The following is an 8,860-nucleotide window of genomic DNA, read 5'->3' as shown; positions in this document are numbered from 1 at the left end:
CAAATTCCCCTCCAATTCGATTTTCAAGTTTGTTGACGACACCACTGTAGTGACAATGACAGGAAGAGTATAAGAATGAGATAGAGAATCTGGTGAACTAGTGCAGCAACAATAATCTCTCCCTCAGTGTCAACAAAATGAAGGAGATTGCCATCAACTTCAGGAAGCGTAAAGAAGAACATGTCCTTGTCTACATCAATGGAGATGAAGTAGAAAAGATTGAGAGCTTCAAGTTTTTAGGTGTCCAGATTACCAACAAGTTGTCCTGGTCCCCCCATGCCGACACTATAATTAAGAAAGCGCACCAACTTTTTCAAAAGACTAGGGGAATCTGGCACGTCAGCTATGACTCTCCCCAACTTTTACAGATGCACCATAGAAAGCGTTCTTTCTGGTTGTATCTCTGTCCAAGACAACAAGGATCTACGAACGGTCATGAATGTAGTCCAATCCATCTTTTGAAAGAACTTATCTTGCATTAAGTTGATCTTTCTCTACACCATGGGTGTGACTGTAACAGTACATTCTGCACCCTCTCATTTCCTTCTATGAACAGTATGTTGTGCCTGTATAGCACAGAAGAAACAATACTTTTCACTGTATGATAATACATGTGACAATAATAAATCAAATCAAATCAAAATCAGTGTCTCTGGAATTCAGCCTGTTTTTGCAGGTATACCCTGCTCTCTTCCTCTGACTGTGATAGTCAGTCCAGCCAACAAAAGGACCGCAGCTGAAAAGAGGACTGGGGAATTTCTCCGCCCAACCACAGAACACTGAAATTAAAAAATCAACTATTCACCTGCTGAGGTCAATTCCACTGGAACTTTGAAAGTGACTATCTGCCTATGGATGAATAAAGCCAATTCATCTTCCCTCACCTGGGTTTGTAACAATTTTGGAGTATCCCGGCTGGACAGTGACAAAGTGAGGGGTCTCACCCAGATCAATAACTTTTGGGGAAGTCCATTTGTTGTAATAATGGTAGTTTCTAAAACATTGAGCTGGATTTTACAGGCCACCACTAGGCATGTTTCTGGGGGTGACACGTAAAATAGTTTGTGTGGCTAACCCACCACTTTACAACCCACTCTTGACCCAGTATCCATGATGCACTTGGTCAGGGGAGGGGGGGGATTTGAAATTGTTAGCCCACCCACCATATTTAAATAAATAAGGATCAATTAGGGTTGTTAGCAAGCCTATTGATCTGAATAATATTTGCCCACACCAAAATAAAGCTGCCATGGTAGTTGGGCTGGAGTGTGCAGGCCATTCTTTTAAGGCATTCATGAGAAAGGGTGGGAAGGAAATGGAGGTCCTTATACGTGGATTGCCTTGTATGCATCAGGGCACCCCACTTCTTTCCATACTGCCTGCCATACAAAACCTAAGCCTCCACCACCTCCCTCCCAGGTCTCTCGAATCCATCCCAGGTCTTACTAACCCTGCGCAGTCTTTGGACTTCATAGGATCCTTACAGTGCAGAAGGAGGCCACTTGGCCCATCGAGTCTATGCCAATTCTCCGACAGAGCATGTACCCAGGCCCATCCCCTCCCTTATCACTGTAACCCAATGCATTTACCCCACTAATCCCCCTAATCTAAAAATCCTTGGACACAAAGGGGTAATTTAGCATGATCAAACCACCTAACTTGCACATCTTTGGACTGTAGGAGGAAACCGGAGCACCTGGAAGAAACCAATGCAGACACAGGGAGAACGTGCAAACTCCACATGGACAGTAATCTAAGTTCAAAATCAAACCTGGGTCCCTGGTGCTGTGAGGCAGCAATGCTAACCACCATGCCACCCATTCTCCTGCAGTTCCGGAAATGTCCACTACTAAGCTCTGGCACCACAGGGACTGATGGAGTCGGCAGCCAATCTGATTGGCCGGCAGCCATCAAGGGCAGATCCTCCTCAGTCCCACAGTTGAGCAATTTAGCTCACCCACAGTGTATTATAGAACAGGCTTCCTCAGCACGTGTCAACTTCTATCTGGCTTTCCTTCCAGGGCTGAGTTGTCTGCTCTCCCATATGGTGCAGCCCATTGAGTTGATGAGCCCATTTTGGCAAGGAGGATATCTGTTCCACTTGAATTTTTGGTTCTAACTGAATTCAATTTATTCCTGAGTGACAAAATTTGACCTGGCTTCATTCTCACTTCATAATTGATCGCAGATAATTTCAAAACAAAGTTCTGTCTGCATGTACTAGACTGAAAAAGGATGGGCAGCTAATAGGATTTGTTAGATTTGTTTTCTGTCCTGAATATACTTTTAGTTTTGAAAGCACATTCTGCATCTTAACAGGTGAAGAGAAAAGAATCCCTTTCGAAGTCCAGTGAGAAACCAAATCTAATGTAGCAATTCTAAAAGAATAAGAACATAAGAACTAGGAGTAGGAGTTAGCCATCTGGCCCCTTGCGCCTGCTCCACCATTCAATAAGACCATGGCTGATTTTTTCATAGACTCAGCTCCACTTACCCGCCCGCTCACCATAACCCTTAATTCCTTTACTGTTCAAAAATTGATCTATCCTTGACTTAAAAGTATTCAATGAGGTAGCCTCAACTGCTTCACTGGGCAGGGAATTCCGCAAATTCACAACCCTTTTTGTAAAGAAGTTCCTCCTCAACTCAAATCTAAATCTGCTTCCCCTTATTTTGAGGCCATGCCCCCTAGTTCTAGTTTCACCTGCCAGTGGAAACAACTTCCTTGCTTCTTTCCCTTCATAATCTTATATGTTTATGTAAGATCTTCCCTCATTCTTCTGAATTCCAATGAGTATAATCCCAGTCTACTCAATCTCTCCTCATAAGCCAATTCGCTCAACTCTGGAATCAACCTAGTGAATCCCTCTGCACCCCCTCCAGCGCCAGTATATCCTTTCTCAAGTAAGGAGACCAGAACTGTACACAGTACTCCAGGTGTGGCCTCACCAGCACCTTATAGCTGCTCATTTTTAAACTCCATTCTCCAGCATTGAAGGACAAAATTCCATTTGCCTTCTTAATTACCTGCTGCACTACAAACCAATTCCTTGAGATTCTTGCACAAGGATGCCCAGGTCCCTCTGCACAGCAGCATGCTGCATTTTTTTACCATTTAAATAATAGTCCATTTTGCTGTTACTTTTACCAAAATGGATGATCTCACATTTACCAATATTGTACTCCATCTGCCAGATCCTCTCCCACTCACTTAGACTATTTATGTCCCTTTGCAGACATTCAGTGTCCTGTGCACACTTTGCTCTGACACTCATGCTGGTGTCATCTGCAAATTTTGGCTACATTACACTTGGTACTCAACTCCAAATCATCTATGTAAATCATAAACAATTGCAGTCCCAACACTGATCCCTGAGGCACACCACTGGGCATTGATTGCCAATCAGAAAAACACCCATTTACCCCCACCCTTTGCTTTTTGTTAGTTAATCAATCCTTTATCCATGCTAATACATTACCCATAACACCATGCACCTTTATCTTATGCAGCAGTCTTTGGTGCGGCATCTTGTCAAATGCCTGCTGGAAATCCAGATACACCACATCCATAGGTTCCCCATTGTCCACTGCACATGTAATGTTCTCAAAGAATTCCACCAAATTAGCCAAACATGAGCTGCCCTTCATGAACCCATGCTGTGTCTTACCAATGGGACAATTGATATCAAAATGTCTTGCTATTCCTTCCTTGATGATAGATTCAAACACTTTCCCTACTACAGAAGTTAAGCTAACCAGCCCATAGTTACCTGCCTTTTGCCTATCTCCTTTTTTAAACAGTGGTGTCACATTTACCGTTTTCCAATCTGCGGGAACCACCCCAGAGTCAAGCAAATTTTGGTAAATTATCACTAGTGCATTTGCTATTTCTCTCGCCATCTCTGTTAATACCCTGGGATGCATTCTATCAGGACCAGGGGGCTTATCTATCTACCTTTAGCCTCATTAGCTTGCCCAACACTACATCTTTCATGATAATGATAGTTCTTAGGTCCTCACCTGCCATAGCCTTCCTGTCATCAATTTTTGGCATGTTATTTGTGTCTTCCACTGTGAAGACCGACACAAAATACCTATTTAATGCCTCAAGCCATTTTCTCATTTCCAATTATTACATCCTCCTTCTCATCCTCTGAAGGACCAATGTTTACTTTAGCCACTCTTTTTCATTTTATATATTTGTAGAAACTTTTGCTATCTGTTTTTATATATTTTTATATTCTGAGCTAGTTTACTGCTATAATTCATCTTACTTTTCTTTAAAGCTTTTTCTCGTGACTTTCTGTTGACCTTTAAAGATTTCCCAGTCCTCTGGGTTCCCACTAATCTTTGCCACTTTGTATGCATTTTCTTTCAATTTGATACCCTCCTTTATTTCCTTAGATGTGCATGACTGGCTATCTCTTTTTCTACAGTCCTTCCTTATCACTGGTATATACTTCTGCTGAACACTGTTGAAGATTGCTTTGAAAGTTCTCCACTGTTCCTCAATTGTCCCACCAAATCTTTTCTGCTCCCAGTCTACCTTAGCCAATGCCTCCTTCATGCCTTTGTAGTTTCCTTTGTTTAAGAATCTATCAAAAAGGAGTAATTTTGTTAATTTACTAATCTCTGGACAGCTACTGCTAATATCATAACTTTGATTAACATTGTAAGAAGTCTAACACACCAGGTTAAAGTCCAACAGACTCAGTGTCCACTCACCTGATGAAGGAGCAGCACTCTGAAAGCTCGTGATCCAAATAAATCTGTTGGACTTTAACCTGGTGTGTTAAACTTCTTACTGTGCCCACCCCAGTCCAACGCTGGCATCTCCCCATCATGTCTACTAACACTATCACTGGATTACTCCTGGAAGAGTGCAATGCCGTTTGTATTTACATCTTTATTTCAAAGAAGAATTCCCCCCACTTAGTCAACCAACCAGAGTAACACAGAAGAAAATCACCCATTCCTGGAAAGTGTGGAGTTACCCTGAATGTCACTGATGCACTGGAGAATACTCAGGGAGGGAAGTGCATGTCTCTGCTCCCGCTTATCGAACAAGGTGGTTCACACAAATATGCTGAGGTGAACCTTGGTATATCTCATTAAGATCTCACCTTGAGGTTTCTGCCCCCACGCAATTGATGGAACAAGACATTTCCAACTCTATGTATTATTGTAAATGTGGAAGTGCATGTATAGTGCAGTGAATAATGTACATTGTCTTTTCTAGGACAATTCTGGGAACATGCAACCTACCGGCCATCGCTTCTCAAAGAGGTAGCATTCAGGATCTTCAGCTTTCATGTGAAGGATAATCCCACTGTGACAGACAACATCAGAGTGAGGTATAGACATAGATGAGGAAAATTTACACTTCAAGATGCAAAATATAGTCATTAATAAATAAGATAGAGAATAAACAATACAACATAGGAACAAAAGTAGGCCATTTGGCCCATCAAGTCTGCACCAGCATTCAATGAGATCATAATTGAACTGATAATCTTCAACTCCATTTTCCTGCCTTAACCCATAACCCTTGATTCCCTCACTGATTACAAAACTTCAGTGTCTGATCATGATATGTGATTAAATATATTCACTGGTAAAATTGATGACAACTGAACACAAATTGATGAGAGAAATGAGTGTTCCTTCATTTACCCTCAAAATGTGCAATTAATTAAAAACTAAATCTACAACTCAAAACAGGATTGGATAAAATAACTACAAGGAGGAGTTACAGATGAGAAGGGTGATCAATCAGACTGTCAAGTTTCTTTGATCCACCTTCACATATGTCTAGCTGCTTTGTGAATGACTCCAAAACACTTGCTTTCATGACTGCTACACTGAAGACCATTGCAGCTACTAATGATACTGTATGAAATTTGATTTGATTTATTATTGTCACATGTATTAGTATGCAATGAGAAGTATTATTTTTTGCGCGCTATACAGACAAAACCATACCATACATAGAGTACACAGGGAAGAATGAAAAGATAGATTATAGTGTTTTGTCATCGCTAGGGTGTAGAAAAAGATCAACTTAATATGCTGTTGGTCCATTCAGAAGTCTGAAGGCAGCAGGGATGAAACTGTTCTTGAATCAGTTGGTACGTGATCTCAGACTTTTGTATCTTTTTCCCAATGGAAGAAGGTGGAACTGAATATGTTTGGGGTGTGTGGCATCCTTGATTATGCTGGCTGCTTTTTTGAGGCAGCAGGAAATGTAGACAGAGTCAATGTTTGTGTGATGAAATGGGCTATGTTCACAACCTTTTGTAATTTTTTGTAGCCTAGTTTGGAGGAGGAGTCATACCAAGCCGTGATACCTCCAGAAAGGATTATTTCTCTGGTACATCTGTAAAGATTGGTGAGACATGTAGCAGATAAGCCAAATTTCCTTAGCCTCCTGAGGAAGTAGAGGCATTGGTGGATTTTCTTAATTGTAGTGTCAACCAGAATAGGTTGTTGGTGATCTGCACACTTAGAAACTTGAAACTCTTGACCATCTCCATTTCATCACCATTGATGTAGACAGGGGCACATCCTCCACCGTCCTTCCTGAAGTTGATGATTATCTCCTTCATTTTGCTGACATTGAGGGAGACTATTGTCATCGCATCATTCCAACAGATTCTCTACCTCTTTCCCATACTCCTTCTCACCACTGTTTGAGAACCGACCCACTAAACAGTGCCATCAACAAACTTCAAAATGGAACTGGAGGGGAATTTGGCCACATAATCATAAGTATATAAGGAGTATAGTACGGGGATGAGGATACAGCTTTGCAGGTCACTGGTGTTCAGGATAATCGTGGAGTAGGTATCATTCCCTATCCTTACTGATTATGAGAAGTGGTCCTGGTAATAGTCTAATAGTCTGAAAAACACCTGTACCCTTTGCAACTTTTGCCTTTTGTGACAAAATTATTTAAGTTTATAAAATTTAATTTGGAATATTAAAATGTGACTTAATAGGATGGAGGGTTATAGGTATGCCTAGTAGGTAGGGATATGATCGGTGCAACTTGTGGGCCAAAGGGCCTGTTTGTGCTTTAGTTTTTCTATGTTCTATGTTCTAAACAAATGTGTTCTTTATATAATCACACATTGAGCAAAATGGCTTGAAGGTACAAAAAGTATAATCATAATATAGTTTAATAAATTTGCTTAATTAAGCAATTATAAAAATCTGGCAAGCATGTTTAGATTTGAAGAACATGATAAATGTTGTTATTGATTGAAAATCCAAAGTTACTGAAAAAGACTTCCTGTTACATACCATATATGCTGTCGCCCAAAAGTCCTTACCTCTGTTGCCAAGGGAGACGCATTGAGTGAAGAATGAGAAGTTTCTGAAAAGTAGTGAATGACGTAACTCATTCTAGTAGCTTTTACAAATAGCTTCAACAAATGTTTAGGCCATAAGCTGAGAACTGGTGACCTGCCTATATCCTTAAACAATGCATGCAAAATCTTGTAGGCAGGACCAAAGGTTACTGAAAAGTAACAGCAAGTAATAATTAATCTATCCATCCAATTCATCCTCTGTTACCGATGTTGGATATACACAACTTAAGTATTGATGAAAAAAGACATTTTGTTGAAGCTTTTCACCTTGAACTCATCAGGGGAATCACAAGAATCCCGATATCGGGGAAAATAACAACTTTATTCTATATGAGAAGAGATAGTTACTTGCCAAGTGGACTCTGGGCATTGCCATGGAGAATGCACAAGTTAAAGGTGACTGACAGTTAATTGCCAAGCATTACTTGAAAATGTAGATGGAGAAAGAACAGCTAGAACAATGATTTAACAACAATAATGGCAATAGTGGATTTAAAATGGCAATTCTGGCCGAGAGTTAAGCATGCTGGGATTTTTGGTCAACTTAGAGTTAAAACCAAATGCAGGACATAAAGTTGCCCGAGTCAGGTATCTGGTCTCAGAGCTGTAATCTGAAGCCTCCTCTGTTGGTCAAGTAAGGGAAGTTGCTTATGTTGACTCAGACACTGGGGCCTCAAATTTTATCACCATTATATGTGGAACATGTAGTTTGAACTAAGTATAATGGTGACATTTGCAAATAATTTCCCTGGATGTTTGAGACATAGGATCTGGCTACACAGTTGGCTGAATAACAGAAAATCTTCTGGAAACAGGTGGAGCATTTGTAGATAAAAGGCATTGCAGTCTTTTGTTTGCCAGTGACAAATTTATAGAGATTAACCATCGTAAGGCATGTACTCTGAAGGAATTTTCCTCAGAGAAGAAAACAGATTCCACATCAGGGATATTTCTCGGCCAAGGTTTTCCCTAAACTTGTTAGTATCTATTTTCAGTGAAATAATTAAAGTTAATGTTCAGTAAAAGTTAATGTACAGTTAAGAGTTAAAATTCAGTTGAGAGTTAATGTTTAGTTAAGAATTAAAGTTCAATAAAAGAGTTCATGAGTTGCAACTGTGTGAAATGAATCACAGAGGAAACTTGATCTAATCGGCCAAGGCATTGTCCTAAGGAATGAAGCAGTGAATGGCTATCAATTTTATGTAGCTGAAATAGTGTGACGCATGTCCCTGTTCTTTCTGCCTGCAAAGAACAGAGTCCTGTGAATGAATATATATAGCTTCCGTTAAGAATCTCGTGAATTTAAATGTAACGGTATCCCAAAATGGCAAGTTGGAATACTGGTTCTCAGTGGTGTATACTTTCAATTTGGTATATTGTGACAAAAGATATGCAAACCAGAGAGAAACTGTCCAGTCGACTTGTGATTAATTAATGAAGATTTTTTTTTAATTTAAAAGGAAAACACACCACAGGAAGGACTATAACAT

Source organism: Carcharhinus amblyrhynchos, chromosome 10 (genome assembly GCF_965287045.1).
Source record: "Carcharhinus amblyrhynchos chromosome 10, sCarAmb.v2.hapA, whole genome shotgun sequence".
Lineage (NCBI taxonomy): Eukaryota > Metazoa > Chordata > Chondrichthyes > Carcharhiniformes > Carcharhinidae > Carcharhinus > Carcharhinus amblyrhynchos.
This window is presented reverse-complemented; position numbering follows the sequence as displayed.